This window comes from Hyla sarda, chromosome 9, assembly GCF_029499605.1.
Source record: "Hyla sarda isolate aHylSar1 chromosome 9, aHylSar1.hap1, whole genome shotgun sequence".
Lineage (NCBI taxonomy): Eukaryota > Metazoa > Chordata > Amphibia > Anura > Hylidae > Hyla > Hyla sarda.
The window spans coordinates 51,095,976-51,113,512 of NC_079197.1; the positions used below are offsets into that span (position 1 = coordinate 51,095,976).

The window sequence follows — 17,537 nt, forward strand, 5'->3', positions numbered from 1 at the left end:
AAGGATTTGTTATCTTAGTGTTCCCTTTATTTTTTTGAGCAGTGTAGATATGCTATCAAAAATATAGCATGCTAAACTTTGTTTTATATGTAACATTTTGGATCAAAACCATGTGCTATATTATCTACTATTTTATCCTAAAGTGGGATCTGAGTAAATGAAATTTCTGACTTGGTTGTTTTTGTAGACACTCAGCAAGTCAAACACAAGCTGCATATTCTGAATATTTGGGTGGCACATCAGCTGTCTGGCAACACTAAGCCATGCTGCTCTGATACTGGATGCAATTTTTCGTAGGCCCTAAAAAGAAGCCCTAAATAATGCCAGCAATGTCAAATAGAAAACAGCTGTATGAACTTAACTTGTCACATTTCTTCCTTTTTAGTTGGTATAATAATATTATTTTCTGATATATGTACTACAGTGTTTAGGTTGGAATTCTATGTCCATTTACAGAATATGGCATATGGCATAATCTTTGTATGGAAATGAAACTCCACATTTAGTAGGCAGAAGTACTGGTTATGTAACAATGAGTGCAGAACAGCCTATCAGCATTATTGACATTATTGACATAGATACCATTATAAAAGGTGCATCTGCATTTTCACCACTGTGACATTTTATGTGTACGGCTAAGGTCCCACAGAATAAAATCTCCTGAAATTCTTTATTTTCCACACACCATTTCATCTGTAATTGGAAAAAAACTAACATAGAAAAAAAATGTTGGGGAAATTAACACTGTGTGAATTCAGCCTAACAGTTGTGTATAGTAAAATAAGTAACATCAAATATTCTAACAATTCTTTCAGAATTTTTTTTTTTGCCTATGGCTATGACCATACACTGTTATTTGAGCCTTATTTTTAGCTGTTTTTCTGTTCACATAGTTTTTCCAGCCGTTAAATGCTTTCACTGCATTCTTTTCAATTGTGTATGGCTCAAAGTGCAACAAAAAAACTGTGTACATAGTCTATCATAATGAATATGCGAATTTTGCGAATATAGGATGAATGTTCGTCCATATATTCACAAAATATCGCAACTTCGAATATGGCCTATGCCGCTCATCAGTCAGTCTATCTAAGACTAAGACAATCGACAAGATTTGTCAAATCCTGTGTAGAGAAAAAGTGGTGCAGTCACTAAATCAATCAATCAAGAGCTTATTTTATTTTTCAGAGGCCTTTTTTTTAAAGTAGCAATCTGATTGGTTGCTATGGGTTACTGCACCACTTTTCCTCTACACAGGTTTTAATAAATTTCCCCCATAGTCTTTGACTATGTTCACACAGTTTTGTCACACTTTGAGCCATACGCAATTGAAAAATGCATCAAATGCAAAAGGTTAGGGTCCATTCACACCACAATTATGCCATACGGCTGCTTGATCCATTCAAAGGGTTATTCCATCACATAACAAGGCTAAATTCACACTATGATTTGGGCATACGATCGATCCGGTGGGGAAATGTAAAAACTGGCTGCTGTCGTATCCCCGCCAAACCTGTGCTGCATCCCATTCATTTGAATGAGCCGACGGGAGTCACCTAGTGACTCCAGTTGGCTAATTTTTCAATCGTATCAGTTTTATTGCTGGAATAAAAACCGCAGCACACCACGGTTTTCAGTCCAGCAACAAAACTCAGAACTCTGGCAACTAAAATTTTATGTGGATAAGTGCAAGATAATGCACATGGGGCGTAATAACCCAAGGGCAGAATATAGAATATTTGACACAGTCCTGACGTCAGTATCTAAGGGTTTTAGGAGTAATTATTTCAGAAGACTTAAAGTGTACCCATCAGATCCAGCAAATTTTATTTATTTTTTAAATATATCACCCAGTACCTAATCCTGACCGTGTACATCTAATTTTTATGTGTCTAGCACCTTTATTTATTTTTTATTACACTTAATTTAGGTCACTGGTCTGAATTCCACTCAAAGGGGGGGGGGGGGGGGGGCGTAACCTCACTGTGCAGGTCTCCGCCCCCTCCCTCAGTTTGCTGTCTGCTCACATCTCCCCTAGCATTAGCAAAACTACAACTCCCAGCTTGTCCTCACTGACAGTAGCGGAACACAAGCAGACAGTGGGAGGATTTTTCCTCCAGCTGAGAGCCCTGCCCTCACAGCTGTCAATCAAGGAAGTGTGTCCATGACATAGGTGATGACGCATGGACAAAGCAGGACTAGTATGTGTTCAAGCAGGCAGGGGGGGCAGTTGTTTGACTGGCTTTTTCAGTATGAAATAATGAACATTTTCTAATGAAAGCAATTGCAAAACCCATTGCTTTACAACATATCAAAAGTTTTTGTATCTGACAGTGCCCATTTAAAGGTAGGAAGACAATGTAATAGAGCAGCAGGAAATGCTAGCAGAATGCTTGGATGTATAGGGAGAGGTATAAGCAGTAGAAAGAGAGAAGTGCTCATGTCGCTGTACAGAACACTCGTGAGACCTCACTTGGAGTATTGTGAGCAGTACTGGAGGCCATATCTCCAAAAGGATATAGATATTCTAGAGAGAGTTCAGAGAAGAGCTACTAAACTAGTACATGGATTGCAGGATAAAACTTACCAGGAAAGGTTAAAGGACCTTAACATGTATAGCTTGGAAGAAAGAAGAGACAGAGGGGATATGATAGAAACTTTTAAATACATAAAGAGAATCAACAAGGTAAAAGAAGGAGGAGAAGATATTTAGAAGAAAAACTTCCACAAGAGGACATACCTTTAAATTAGAGGGGCAAAGGTTTAAAAGTAATATCAGGAAGTATTACTTTACTGAGAGAGTAGTGGATGCATGGAATAGCCTTCCTGCAGAAGTGGTCGCTGCAAATACAGTGAAGTTTAAGCATGCATGGGATAAGCATAAGGCTATCCTTCATATAAGATAGGGCCAGGGACTATTGATAGGATTTAGATTATTGGGCAGACTAAATGGCCCAAATGGTTCTTATCTGCCGACACATTCTATGTTTCTATATTTAAAACTGTATACAGTCCACAAATTTGCTGATCGGAGTTACTAGCCAACTCTCGTCAGCTCATTCAAATGAATGGGATGCGGCACAAGTCAGGCAGGGATATGACAGTGACCGTATGCCCAAATTTTAGTGGGAATGTGGTCTTGTTCTGTGATGGGAATAACCCTTTGAATGGGAACCGTCACTTTAAAAAAGAATGTTGTAGAGACATTAAAAAATTTTAATCAGTCAGGGTTTGAGTATTTAGACTGTGACTGATAGCTAGAAGCTGGGAGAAGAGCGCAAAAAAGTGAGACAAACATATAGTGTAAGTCTATATGTCAATTGGTGTAAGTCTGTAAGTCAATTGGTCAGGGTCCAAACAAAAACTTTTGACATGTCTGTAGGAAAAAAAAATGTAAGCAACCGGGTATACTGTTATCATTATGTATACAAAAATAATAAAAAAGGTTATGCAACTTTCTAATATAAAATGTTTCAGTTCCTCCCTATTTACAAGGTTTCTGATTGCCGTCAAGGAAAATTAATATTCTTGTTTACATTTAGAGGCTGTAAACCTGTTCTGGTCGTTTCCACCAGACATTGGTTTCTGTACATGACTCAGTAGTTATTTAACCATATTTGGTTTTATTGAAAAATACCAGGAAATACACAACAACATTTTGAAATGAAGTAGCATTCTGGCTCCCAAACAAGCATCTGTTTCCCCTGTTGCTGGGCAAAATTCATCTTATGGCATAATTCACTTCATAAATTATCAAAATGACTAGAGGGCCTCGGATAGCGCAAAAAATTGTGAGAAGCTTATACACATTCATACTCCAGACAGTTACTAAAGTACATTTATGTAAAAATGAATTAAGCACACCAGCCAGCGCATCAGCAAACCACACCTCCTGTGAGCAAGAAAAATGAAGTACAGCGCTTTAGAGGGACTGCGGTTGCAGAGTGTCAGAGCTGGTCACTTACATAGCAAAGAGCATTTCAGAGGGGGTCTTCCAACCATAACTTAGTCAAAAGTTGTTTGGACGGGTGTCACATGATTACAGCACTTCACCAGTAGCGGTCATGTAACTTGAATTACCATGGCAACTGGCCTATTGGCATCTGACCTTTGAGGAGCACTTTATTGTGCCTCCAAAAAAAAAAGATTAAAAAAATTCCAGGGTAGAAGGGACCTAAGGCTAATTGTAAATGCAAAAAGGTCAAGTGGTCATCAAGACCACTGAAGCCTGTGAGAGCTGTGCCTTGCCATGCCCTGCATGCACTTCCTGAGTTTGGTCTCCTGCCTGTCACGATGCCGGCTGGCAGGAGGTGGATCCTCTGTGCCAGAGAGGGATAGCGAGGACCGTGCTAGTGGACCGGTTCTAAGACACTACAGGTTTTCACCAGAGCCCGCCGCAAAGCGGGATGGTCTTACTGCGGCGGTAGTGACCAGGTCGTATCCACTAGCAACGGCTCACCTCTCTGGCTGCTGAAGATGCTGAAGATGCTGAAGAAAGGCGAGGTACAAGGGAGTAGGCAGAAGCAAGGTCGGACGTAGCAGAAGGTCGAGGCAGGCAGCAAGGATCGTAGTCAGGGGCAACGGCAGGAGGTCAGGAACACGGGCTAGGAACAGACAAGGGAACGCTTTCACTAGGCACTGAGGCAACAAGATCCGGCAAGGGAGTGCAAGGGAAGTGAGGTAATATAGGGAAGTGCACAGGTGATCACACTAATAGGTAATTGGGAAGATTGGGCCAGGCACCATCATTGGTGCACTGGCCCTTTAAATCGCAGAGACCCGGCGCGCGCGCGCCCTAGGGAGCGGGGCCGCGCGCGCCGGGACAGGACCGAGGGAGAGCGAGTCAGGTACGGGGACCGGGGTGCGCATCGCGAGCAGGCGCTATCGCGAATCGCATCCCGGCTGAAGGCGGGACCGCAGCGCACCCGGTCAGTGGATCTGACCGGGGCGCTGCAACAACGAAGATGAGGCGGGCGCTCCGGGGAGGAACGGGGACCCGGAGCGCTCGGCGTAACAGTACCCCCCCCCTTGGGTCTCCCCCTCTTCTTGGGGCCAAAGAACCTGAGGAAAACAAACTCAATTTTTCCGTGATGAGGTCCGATGCAAATTAGGAGGGGTTCTGTGTGGAAACGTACGAGACAGTCCAATCTTTTATTGTAAAAACAATAGATGTAGAGGGGTCTGGCGAGACTGGTCACAGGAACGTAGAACCTGTTGATGAGAGAGGCCAAAAAAAATTTTCCTGCAGATCCGGAGTCCAAGAAGAGCATAGTAGAGAAGGAGAAGGTAGAGGCAGATATCCGCACAGGCACAGTAAGGCGTGGAGAAGCAGAGTTGACATCAAGAACTGTGTCACCTTTGTGCGGAGTCAGCGTACGTCTTTCCAGGCAGGGAGGACGGATAGGACAATCCTTCAGGAAGTGTTCGGTACCGGCATAGTACAGGCAAAGATTCTCCATGCGGCGTCGTGTCCTCTCTAGAGGTGTCAAGCGAGACCGGTCAACTTGCATAGCCTCCGCGGCGGGAAGCACAGGAACGGATTGCAGAGGACCAGAGGAGAGAGGAGCCGGGGAGAAAAAACGCCTCGTGCGAACAAAGTCCATATCCAGGCGGAGCTCCAGACGCCATCCGGAAGAACGCATGTCAATGCGAGTGGCAAGATGAATGAGTTCATGTAGGTCAGCAGGAATCTCTCGTGCGGCCAGAACATCTTTAATGTTGCTGGATAGGCCTTTTTTAAAGGTCGCGCAGAGAACCTCACTATTCCAGGACAACTCGTAAGCAAGAGCACGGAACTGAATGGCGTACTCGCCAACGGAAGAAACACCCTGTTCCAGGTTCAGCAGGGCAATCTCGGCTGAAGAAGCTCGGGCAGGCTCCTCGAAGACACCACGGACCTCAGCGAAGAAGGACTGGACTGTGGCTGTGGCAGAATCATTGCGGTCCCCATCAAACTTGTCCGGCAGGGACAAGCAGGGGTTAAGAACGGCTGGTTGCTGCGGAGGAGTTGCAGGAGCCGGCGGAGGAGATGGTTGTTGCAGCTGTAGCTGTGACTGAAGTTGCTGTATCTGCGGCAGCAGCTGCTGTGACTGAAGTTGCTGTATCTGCGGCAGCAGCTGCTGTAACTGTGACTGAAGACGCTGTGTCTCGGAGATCAAGTATGCCAGCTGTTGATCTCGTTGGGCGATCTTTACGCCAAATTTGTCCGGCAGGGACAAGCAGGGGTTAGGAAGGACCGGTTGCTGCGGAGGAGTTGCAGGAGCCGGCGGAGGAGATGGTAGTTGCAGCTGGAGCTGTTGCTGTATCTGCGGCTGCAGCTGCTGTATCTGTGACTGAATACGCAGTGCCTCGGAGGTCAAGTATGCCAGCTGTTGATCTCGTTGCGCTATCTGTTGCGACTGCTGGGCGATCTGACGAGCTTGCTGGGCGACCAGCGTAGGGAGGTCAGCGACAACTGGCAGAGGAACTTCAGCGGGATCCATGGCCGGATCTACTGTCACGATGCCGGCTGGCAGGAGGTGGATCCTCTGTGCCAGAGAGGGATAGCGAGGACCGTGCTAGTGGACCGGTTCTAAGACACTACAGGTTTTCACCAGAGCCCGCCGCAAAGCGGGATGGTCTTACTGCGGCGGTAGTGACCAGGTCGTATCCACTAGCAACGGCTCACCTCTCTGGCTGCTGAAGATGCTGAAGATGCTGAAGAAAGGCGAGGTACAAGGGAGTAGGCAGAAGCAAGGTCGGACGTAGCAGAAGGTCGAGGCAGGCAGCAAGGATCGTAGTCAGGGGCAACGGCAGGAGGTCAGGAACACGGGCTAGGAACAGACAAGGGAACGCTTTCACTAGGCACTGAGGCAACAAGATCCGGCAAGGGAGTGCAAGGGAAGTGAGGTAATATAGGGAAGTGCACAGGTGATCACACTAATAGGTAATTGGGAAGATTGGGCCAGGCACCATCATTGGTGCACTGGCCCTTTAAATCGCAGAGACCCGGCGCGCGCGCGCCCTAGGGAGCGGGGCCGCGCGCGCCGGGACAGGACCGAGGGAGAGCGAGTCAGGTACGGGGACCGGGGTGCGCATCGCGAGCAGGCGCTATCGCGAATCGCATCCCGGCTGAAGGCGGGACCGCAGCGCACCCGGTCAGTGGATCTGACCGGGGCGCTGCAACAACGAAGATGAGGCGGGCGCTCCGGGGAGGAACGGGGACCCGGAGCGCTCGGCGTAACACTGCCAGGCCAGGAGGAGACCAAACTAACTTTCTGACTTGTGGAAGGGAACAGAATAGAGCCACCTAGTGGCCATTTTTTCAATCACATTAAAAACATATAAAGTTTGAGAATTTTAACAGCAAGTAAATAGCTAAGTGTCCTATAATTATATAAGGAACAATATATTAAAAGTTTAGTTTGGTGACAGGTACTTTTTAAAAGTCCATTTATTTAATTTCCATTTGAGCAATGTGTAAACAGGACATACATAAATTGAGAAAAGGAAACTTCAAAAAGGATCTGGGCATCAGCAAGCATATGCCATTTTAAGATTGAGAAAGAGACAGTGCTAGTCTCAAAATGCGTTTTTTTGCTCAATAAATGTACAGTTTCACTATTCCACGTGTACTGTGAAGTCCTTGAACACGGATTGCACTGCTGATGCCCGGATCCTTTTTGAAGTTTTCTTCTACCACTGCATCTCCTGATCGGCGTGGGTTTTCGCATCGCCGTCGATACCCGGGTGGCTGCCCCGTGCTTTCATGCTATAAGAGGTGGTTGTGTCTAACACACAACCTTAAAAGGTGAGCAAAACCGCCCCTCATTTCTTACTTAGCAGTCTGTGCATTTCTCTGCATCAGACGTACTATCCCATAAGAAGCTCTGCTGTTTTTTGCACATATACAGCTCTCAATAAATTGAGAAAACAAACCCCTATACACCCTAACGCATTTGAGACATTAGGTCCTTACTCTGTAACATGTAACTTCAAACTAGAAAGTCTGATTGGGGGGCTTGTATGGATGTATGGAGACTTGCTAATTGGGGGGTTGATGTGGATGTATAGGGGACATGCTGATTGGGAGCTGGTGTGCATGAATGGGGGGGGGGGGGGGCTAGGGCAATTATTTGTGGTTTCCAGCTATGCCCCTCTACACTGGTATGTGAATTTTTTAAACGTTGCTAAAATTCTTTTTTTATGGAATTAAGATAAATGAACTTTTTAGTGTCATCCATAATACAGAAGGCGCCATGTTAAATAACATATAGTGCCCAGTATGTGTTTTTTTTTTTTTACAGGATAAAGGTCAATAGAATAGCATGGAGATCTACACTATTCCATCCAGCAAACCCTGATTAATATGTCCCAAACAGATAAATGGGGGTATATGGATTTGTTTAATGAATGCGCCAAGACCTATCCCAGCACGTATGTTAAACAGAGCCTGCTGGACACAGCTTCACACAGTGTGAACACCCCCTTAGCTGAACCCCAGCATCACTAGCAGTGCTTTCACAAGCTGTGATTTGAAGGTTATTAAATTAAGGAAATGGAAGTTATGTAATTCTCTAGAGTATATATATTACAGCGGCTGGAGGCTCTTCTCCATTTACAGCTATCATGCTATCCGGATCTGTCAGTGACTGACTGGAGAGATGGGGCCCTGAGTATGTACTCACATTATAATGTTATTTTTCTGCCATATAAACCATTGTATAAGTAAAACATTTCCAGCCATTATTAGTAGAGAAAAGAGTTGGATGGAGTTGGCTGCACTGTTAAAATCTTTAGTTCAACAGATTCAGTATCATTCACCTTGTCAATCCGTATCATTATTATTTTATGTTATTATTTTAGGTTCTTATGATTGATTTTTATAATTTTATGTTGTTTTGTGTTATGTAATTTTTATTATTTTATTTTAAATATAAGGGTGTGTTACACTGCACTCTTGTTTTCCTTTATCATATATGTTATATACTAGCTTAATACCCGGCGTTGCCCGGTTTTTCCTTCCTAATCCTTGTTGGGGAGGAAAATAAACAAAGGAGGAAGCTTTTGACTTCATATCCCGTCCTCATATATTGTTGTCATTTCCCAACCCCATATCCGGTCCTCATATCCTGACCTCCTATCCTGTCATCATATCTCAACCTCATATCCCGTCCTCCTATCCCGACCTCCTTTTCCCGACCTCCTATCTCGACCTCCCATCCCGACCTCCCATCCCATCCTCTCATCCCATCCTCCTATCCCGGTCCTCCTATCCCGTCCTCCTATCCCAACCTCCTATCTCGACCTCCTATCCCGTCCTCCTATCCCGTCCTCCTATCCCTGTCCTCCTATCCCGACCTCCTATCCCGTTCTCCTATCCCGTCCTCCTATCCCGACCTCCTATCCCGTCCTCCTATCCCGTCCTCCTATCTCGACCTCATATCCCGACCTCCCATCCCGTCCTCCTATCCCAACCCGTAATATGTGTACCAGGTATTGAAATATCTCCAGCCATACGGAAGTTATGTGGGAACATACATTTCCCATTGATTTGCATGGGACTTTAAACAAAAACCCCGACACTCACAAATGGGGGTAGTTAAGGGTTAAATTAACTATCCTATATTTTAAGTGGACATATAAGTAACATGTGACCAAGTATTATCGAAATATCTCCAGCCGTTTGGAAGTTATGCAGTAACATATATTTCCCATTGACTTGTATAGGAATTTAAACATAAACCCCGCCCCTGGCAAATGGGGGTGAGTAAGGGTTAAATCACCTATCCTATGTTTGTTGCTGACATATAAGTAACGTGTGGCAAGTTTCATGTTAATATCTTTAGCCGTTTGGAAGTTTTTGTGGAACATACATACTCACACACACACACACACACATACATACATATATATACACACACACACATACATATATATATATACACACACACACATACATACATATATATACACACACACACATACATACATATATATACACACACACACATACATACATATATACACACACACACACACACACACACACATACATATATACACACACACACACACACACACATACATATATACACACACACACACACACACACACACACATACATATATACACACACACACACACACACACATACATACATATATATACACACACACACACACACACACATACATATATACACACACACATAGATTAAAAAACACATACATGTTAGAAATGGATGCTGCTGCCATACTGTAAATCCCATTGACTTACAAGGATTGCAACATGTACTTTTTTCAGCGTACACAATAGCATAATTTAGTATATTTTTGCATATAGCAAAATTAAATGTACTGTAATGGAAACTGTGTGAACCCACCCTTATTTTGTTATTATGTTGTTTACAATATGTTCTTTTTTTTAAATATTTTTCATAGTTACTATTTTGTTATGGTTTTGTAGTTTTGTTATTAGTATTATTTTATGTTATGATTTTGTTTTATTATTGTTTTATGAAGATATTTTTTTCCCAAATGTGATATTAAAATTATACTTTTTTTTATACAGTACTTATGAGCTGCTGAAGTTGAGTTGTTCTTTTCTGTCTAAGGGTATGTTCACACTACGGATTATGAACGGAATCTCCGCTCGCAGAATTCCGCGAGCGGAGATTCCATTCTGGCGGCTGCCGCCGCAATACTCAGACCACGCAGCACTGAGCCGTCATCATTGACGGCTATGCAGTGTTCGCAGACTTCCGCACAAAGAATGAACATGTTCTTTCTATGTGCGGAACAATTTCAGTGGTTTAATTGTCTGCCGCTGAAATTCCGTAGTGTGAACGGGTCTCCCGGAAACCCATTCACACAGCACGTAATTCCGTTCGCGTGTGAACATACCCTAAGTTCTCTCTGATGACACCTGTCTTGGGAACTGTCCAGAGTAGAAGCAAATCCCCATAGCAAATCTCTTCTACTCTGTGCAGTTCCTGAGACAAGCAGAGATGTCAGCAGAGAGCACTGTTGCCAGACAGAAAAGAACAACTCAACTTCAGCAGCTGATAATTATTGAAAGGATTAAGATTTTTTTAATAGAAGTAATTTACAAATCTATGGCAATCTCCGGCTCTGCCATAGCGCTGTATTAAGGGGGTGTGTCGGCTGCCGCTTTGTGCGGTGGTCAACAGGCCCTCTTCCAGCGGGCTGCCAGGGCCCCATACAGGAGATCGCGGAGGGCTCCAGCGGTTGGACCCCCAAGATCCTTAGGATAGGGGATACGTTTTTCAGGACCGGACTTCTCCTTTAAAGGGGTATTCCAGGGAAAAAACTTTTTTTTATATGTATATATCAAGTGGCTTCAGAAAGTTAAACAGATTTGTAAATTACTTCTATAAAAAAATCTTAATCCTTCCAATAATTATCAGCTGCTGAAGTTGAGTTGTTTTTTTTTGTCTGGCAACAGTGCTCTCTACTGACATCTTTGCTTGTCTCGGGAACTGCACAGAGTAGAAGAGGTTTGCTATGGGGATTTGCTTCTACTCTGCACAGTTCCCGAGACAGGTGTCATCAGAGAGCACTTAGGCAGAAAAAAACAACTCAACTTCAGCAGCTCATAAGTACTGAATGGATTAAGATTATTTAATTGAAGTAATTTACAAATCTGGGGATCACGGGGCCCCAGTGGTCGGAAACTTATCCCCTATCCTTTGGATAGATGATACGTTTTTCAGGACTGGACTACTCCTTTAAGTACACAGCTTACAACAGTGTTTCCAAACCAGGGTACCTCCAGCTATTGCAAAGGCTGTCCTGGCATGCTGGGAGTTGTGGTTTTGCAACAGCTGGAGGCACTCTGGTTGGAAAACACTGGCTTACAAGAAGAGCAGGAACCATCATGCAAATATCGTGATAGGTGACATAATCTGTATGATCATTGGACATATCCTGGATCTCCCCCCTAATTCCGGATATGGTGTACAGCCAGTCTCTCCCCCCAAGGACAGTATCTGGTGAATCCCCCCTAATGCAGAGGCTGACACCTCCCTGTATGGAAGCAGCTGAAGATCTGTGGCCCTGAGCTGCAATTCCCTTTCTTCCACACTGGGTGACGAGTCGCTGCTGCAGTAAAGCATCGCATTTCCTGAAAGAAACCGGGGAAAAGCAGAGCAGGGACTGTCCCTTTAAGAGGAGAGAAAGGCAGGAGAGGAGGAGGAGGCGTCTTCAGGGCCACAGTCTGCCCGAGCTCAGGAGGAGGCTGAGGGAACCTTCCTAGAAGGAACTGGGACGTGCCTGTCTCTGGAGGACACCAGGTCCTCACCTGCTGCTGGAGGTTGTCATATGGGAGGTGTGAACAGTGCCATGTACGAGGAGCCCCCCGTGTCCTCCATCCCAGCGGCTGCCTGATACACAAAGACCTCCGTAGAGAGAGCATCCCCCTCCCTGCACCCTCATTGTGCCCAGCGCCCGGGAACCAGGTATTCAGGACCCTGCTCTGTCCACCATTATTATTATTATTATTCTCTGATGGAATTATTAGCAATAGTAGCAGTATTATTACTGTTTAATTGTTTTACTAGTGTATTGCTATTTTCATTATATTATTGTTATTACTATTTACCTTTACTAGAATTATACTTAATATTATTATTCTATTATTTTTATTAAGCTGCTATTATTTATTTCCGTAATAATTCTTATTATATTGTTGTTGTTCTAGCATCATCACCATTATACCAGCTGCTGGAGCTGCATGTATACATTGGCCTCCGCAGTGTATACATGGAGGGTGACTGTCAGATAGGGGCATCTGTTTTCAGTGGATACCCTAAATGGGTCCATAGACCTCATTGGGCCAGAAAGGTGTCCATAGACCTCATTGGGCCAGAGAGGTGTCCATAGACCTCATTGGGCCAGAGAGGTGTCCATAGACCTCATTGGGCCAGAGAGGTGTCCATAGACCTCATTGGGCCAGAGAGGTGTCCATAGACCTCATTGGGCCAGAGAGGTGTCCTTGTGTCATCTCCTGTCTAGGGATTTGTATATGGAAGCATAGCCTGCTGAGCTGTCCTAGGAAGTGGCCCTCTTGTAAAATAAGACGTCACATTTCAGCACATACGTGGGAAGATTTACCTGATATGTAAATACCAAGCATGATGTGAACAGAGCCTTGTAATAATAATAAGTAATAATAATAATAATAATAATTAATTAGTAGTAGTATTATTACTGCTTCTGTACACACTAGAACTACATATGTGTGTAAGTGCAATATGAATGTGGATTTAATGAGGTGCTGGTGCAGTATGAGTTGCAAGGGGGCAGCTATCCTATTCATAGAGGGTTAAAGAGAAAAAAACATCTTAGGCTGGGTTCCCATTACGTTTTCCCCCATACGGGAGTGCATACGGCAGGGGAGAGCTAAAAACTTGCGCTTCCGTATGCCTTTCTATGCACTCCCGTATGTAATTTATTTCAATGAGCTGACCGCAGTGAAACCTTCAGTCCGGTCGGCTCATTTTTGCCCCGTATGCGCTTTTACAGCCGGACCTAAAACCGTGGTACATACGGGAGCGCATAGAAAGGCATACGGAAGCGCAAGTTTTTAGCTCTCCCCTGCCGTATGCGCTCCCGTATGGGGGAAAACATAATGGGAACCCAGCCTTAGAGGCGCTGCACAACAGTGGTCACAAATGGAGAGACTCGAGCCAGCACAGGACGCGTTTCGGCGCACATAGAGTGCCTTCCTCAGGTCCAAACATACAGTGCAATCACTCAGGTGGTAGAATGCACGGATGCACTTGTGGGGTTTCTGTGAAGTGTGGTGCTGGCGTTCATCCATGATGTCTTTTTCTCTCCTACATCACTATCCTATTCATAGGGGATCCGTAAAAAAATTATAATATTAATATAATATATTAATATTATTACTACTGCTGTATTGGACTACATATGTGTATAAATGAATGTGCTAGGAGTGTAAGGGCACTATTGTGCTCATATGAGATCCATAAGGATATTATTATAATTATTACTGCGATACTCACCAGTACTATGTATGTGTATAATAAATATTGGACCATTGATGCACTGGTGCAGTATAAGCTTGAAGGGGCAGCTATTCTGTTCATAGGAGATCGATCCATCATGATAATATAACATATGTTATATAATATAATTAATATTATTATTATTATTATTATTATTATTATTATTGTGCTTCAACTGTAGAGATGTAGAAAAATTCTGAGAAAAAAAATTCTTGTTTTTTGCCTATAGCAACCAATCACAGCGCTTTATTAATCACTTATAGTCTTCCTTAAATGGGTTCTCCGGTGCTTACACATCTTATCCCCTATCCAATGGATAGGGGATAAGATGCCTGATCGCGAGGGTCCCGCCGCTGGGGACGCCTGTGATCATGCACGCGGCACCCCGTTTGTAATCAGTCCCCGGAGCGTGTTCGCTCCGGGTCTGATTACGGGCAACTACAGGGCTGGCGGCGTGTGATGTCATGCCTCCCCCCCCCCGTGTGACGTCACGTTCCGCCCCTCAATGCAATCCTACGGGAGGGGGTGTGGTTGCTAAGGGCAACAAATAGTTTATCTGTTGAACATTTTGATAAATTTGCCCATATTATTTTGTACACACAACCACATATGCATGTATGGACGCCCTAGGACAGTGTTTCTCAACCAGGGCGCCTCCAGCTGTTGCAAAACAACAACTCCCAGCATGCCCGGACAGACTTTGGCCTTTGGGAGTTGTAGTTTTGCAACAGCTTGAGGCACCTTGGTTGGGAAACACTGCCCTAGGAGCATATTACTGTGAGGCATGGCCCAGTCTAAGGGTGCATTCACACTAGAGATCGACCGATATCGTTTTTTTAGGGCCGATAGCCGATAACTTATACCGATATTCCGGTATAAGTTAACGGCTATTTATCCCCACCTCCCACCCCCGGCGACCCCGGTGCCAGAGACCACCGCCGCCACCCACTTCTCTTCCCCTGCCTGTCCTGGGGTCCTGGGTCCTATCACTGCCACCGCGCCCCCCCCCCCCATCACCACCATTGCACCGCGCATCCCCCCACCACCCACCACCGCGCTCCTCCCCCCCACCACCGCACCGCGCCCCCCCCACCACCGGATCATGCCGCAGCCCCCACCGCACCGGCCAGAGACCGCTGCCACCGCTGTCCCATTGCCTCCCCCCATCCCCGGTTTTATAATTACCTGTTCCCGGGGTCCACGGGAACAGGTAATTATAAAACCGGGAATGGAGGAGGCAATGGGGCAGCGGCAGAGGCGGTCTCTGGCCGGGGCGGAGCGGTGGCGGGGCATTATTGGATTATCGGCAAGGTGGTGCGGTGGTGGTGATGGGGGGGAGGCGCGTGGCAGTGATAGGACCCAGGACAGGCAGGGGGTGAGAAGCGGGTGGCGGAGGTGGTCTCTGGCACCGCAAAAGCCACTGCATTTCATTGATTTAAAGCACCCACTTTAAATCAATGATCCAATGGTCCAAAATCGTCAATATCGGTCGATAATATCGGCCAAACCGATAATCGGTCGATCCCTAATTCATATCACATTTTTTGCAATACAGTTCCCGTATACGTTTTCTATGTGAAAACCGTATAGAACCATATTGAAAACCGTATGCATTGACTCTCCATTGAAAACCGGGTTGTGTCTGTTTTGCATCCTGTAAGGGTTTGTCAGTTTTTTTTCCCCGTAGCCTACCACGGTTTTTGGTCCGGGTGAAAAACTGTATTAAACCGTATACGTTTATTTTTTAACATGGGAGTCAATGGGAACCGTACAGAACTGTGTGTGCTTACGGTTCCATCTGGTTTTCACCATACGGTTCCATCCGGTTTTCACCATACGGTTCCATCTGGTTTGCACCATACGGTTTTTGACTTTGCACAGTTTTTTTTCTTGGAATTTCAATCAAACAAGTGAAACTTTATTCATAATGGAATGAAAAGTTAAAAACATATACTTTTTTTTTCTTAAAAAACGGATGCAACCAGACATCATTTTTTAAACCATATACGTTTTTTAACTGTATACGGGTTAAAATTTGTACACACGTTTTGATACAGTTTAGTCAGGTTTTGAGGAATCAGTTTTTCATCAAAAACCTGATATGGGAACTGTATTGCAAAAACGTGGTGTGAATGCAGCCGGGATGAGCAGCTGTCAGGTTCACATGAGATCCATGAGGATGTTTGGCAGGAAGAATGAGAGGATAATCTCAGGAAGACATGTCACCAATGTCTTTCTTTATTTGTTTCATACTTTCATGTTGCATTGTGTACTGGATGTGTAAGGCACCTGTACAGCAAATGGAGTAAGATAAGATATATCCTGGACTGTGGTTGTTTATATAATGTTTTCCTGGGAAGTGATATGGGTCTGAAAAGGCAGCGTAAATGTTCACATTACTTCTTTACTACGTGTGTCACTTTAAGTATTGTTGAACCCGGAGGTGATCTAAGTAAAGAAAATGTTAGCGTGTAGAAAGAATGTCCCCTGTAATATAAAGGGTTACACTGGTGTGTACAGGTCATTCAATGGGGGAGATTTATGAAAACCTGTGTGGAGGAAAAGTTGCCCATAGCAACCAATCAGATTTCTTATTTAATTTTGCAAATGCCTTGTTTAAAATGAAAGAAGAGATCTGATTGGTTGCTATGGGCAACTGGGCAACTTTTCCTCCGCACAGGTTTTGATAAATCTCCCCCATTGAGTTGTTTTCTTCTAACAAATAATTTTTTACGGTAGTTATATCTGTGGTTGGTAAAGCTGAATAACAACTTCAGGAGACAACTGTTTTCCCCTGACAGACAGAAATAAAGGCTTTGGGGGAGATTTATCATTGAGTTTACCCCTTTTTCTTGCGCAGTGACTTTCATTGTGTCTTTTGTTGCATCTTTTTTGATAGAGCAAAAAGCAAGTACTCAGTTTTTTTGTGTATTGTGGAATGCTTTTTGCAGCGAATACTAATTTATCATGTGCGTTTTTTTTGTTTAGACAAATTTTACACCATCAAAAAGGACACGTATGAAATTTTCCTACTGAAATAGCCGAGGGATGCAGGAGCTGTCTCTCATGACTGCTAAACTACAACTACTCCCATCATGGGAATAAGTCTGTCCCATGATGGGAGTAGTAGTAGTACCGCAGCGCTGAAAGATGGCACTTGCACATCCCCCTGGCTGCGGGACTATTTTGGGACAGTTAGGATTACTACTCCAATCATGGACAGACTCTGTTATAGTCCAGGGGCTGAGGGGCAGATCGCCCCAGGTCATTCTCCAGAGACCCACTGCGATCCGCATTTATTAACTGTACAACCTGGCGGCACATGTGGCTACACTGCGCTCCCTGACGGCTCCCGGCGGGAAATACTGTATACAGCTGTCACAATTCATAATCCCCACCGCCAGGAGACGGAAGTTCTGATTGGTTAAAAGCTATTCACCAATCAGAGCTCCTGTCTTCCGGCAGCGGGGATTATGAATTGTGAGAGCTGTATACAGGAGCCGGCGGGGA

The 17,537-nt window shown here is 44.6% G+C and overlaps 1 protein-coding gene across 4 annotated transcripts in view; it reads left to right on the forward strand.

Moving 5' to 3' along the window:
- Window positions 1-17,537, forward strand: part of OPHN1 (oligophrenin 1) — a 188,716-nt gene that overhangs the window by 15,869 nt on the left and 155,310 nt on the right. For 2 of the 4 annotated variants that reach the window (XM_056541038.1, XM_056541039.1), the window contains exon 1: window positions 11,945-12,455. The exons of 1 other annotated variant lie outside the window; for it this stretch is intronic. The gene's annotated coding sequence lies outside the window, so the exon portion shown is untranslated. Of the gene's footprint in view, window positions 1-11,944; window positions 12,456-17,537 lie in introns of those variants that run through there. One more of the 4 variants, XM_056541036.1, reaches the window with a different exon arrangement.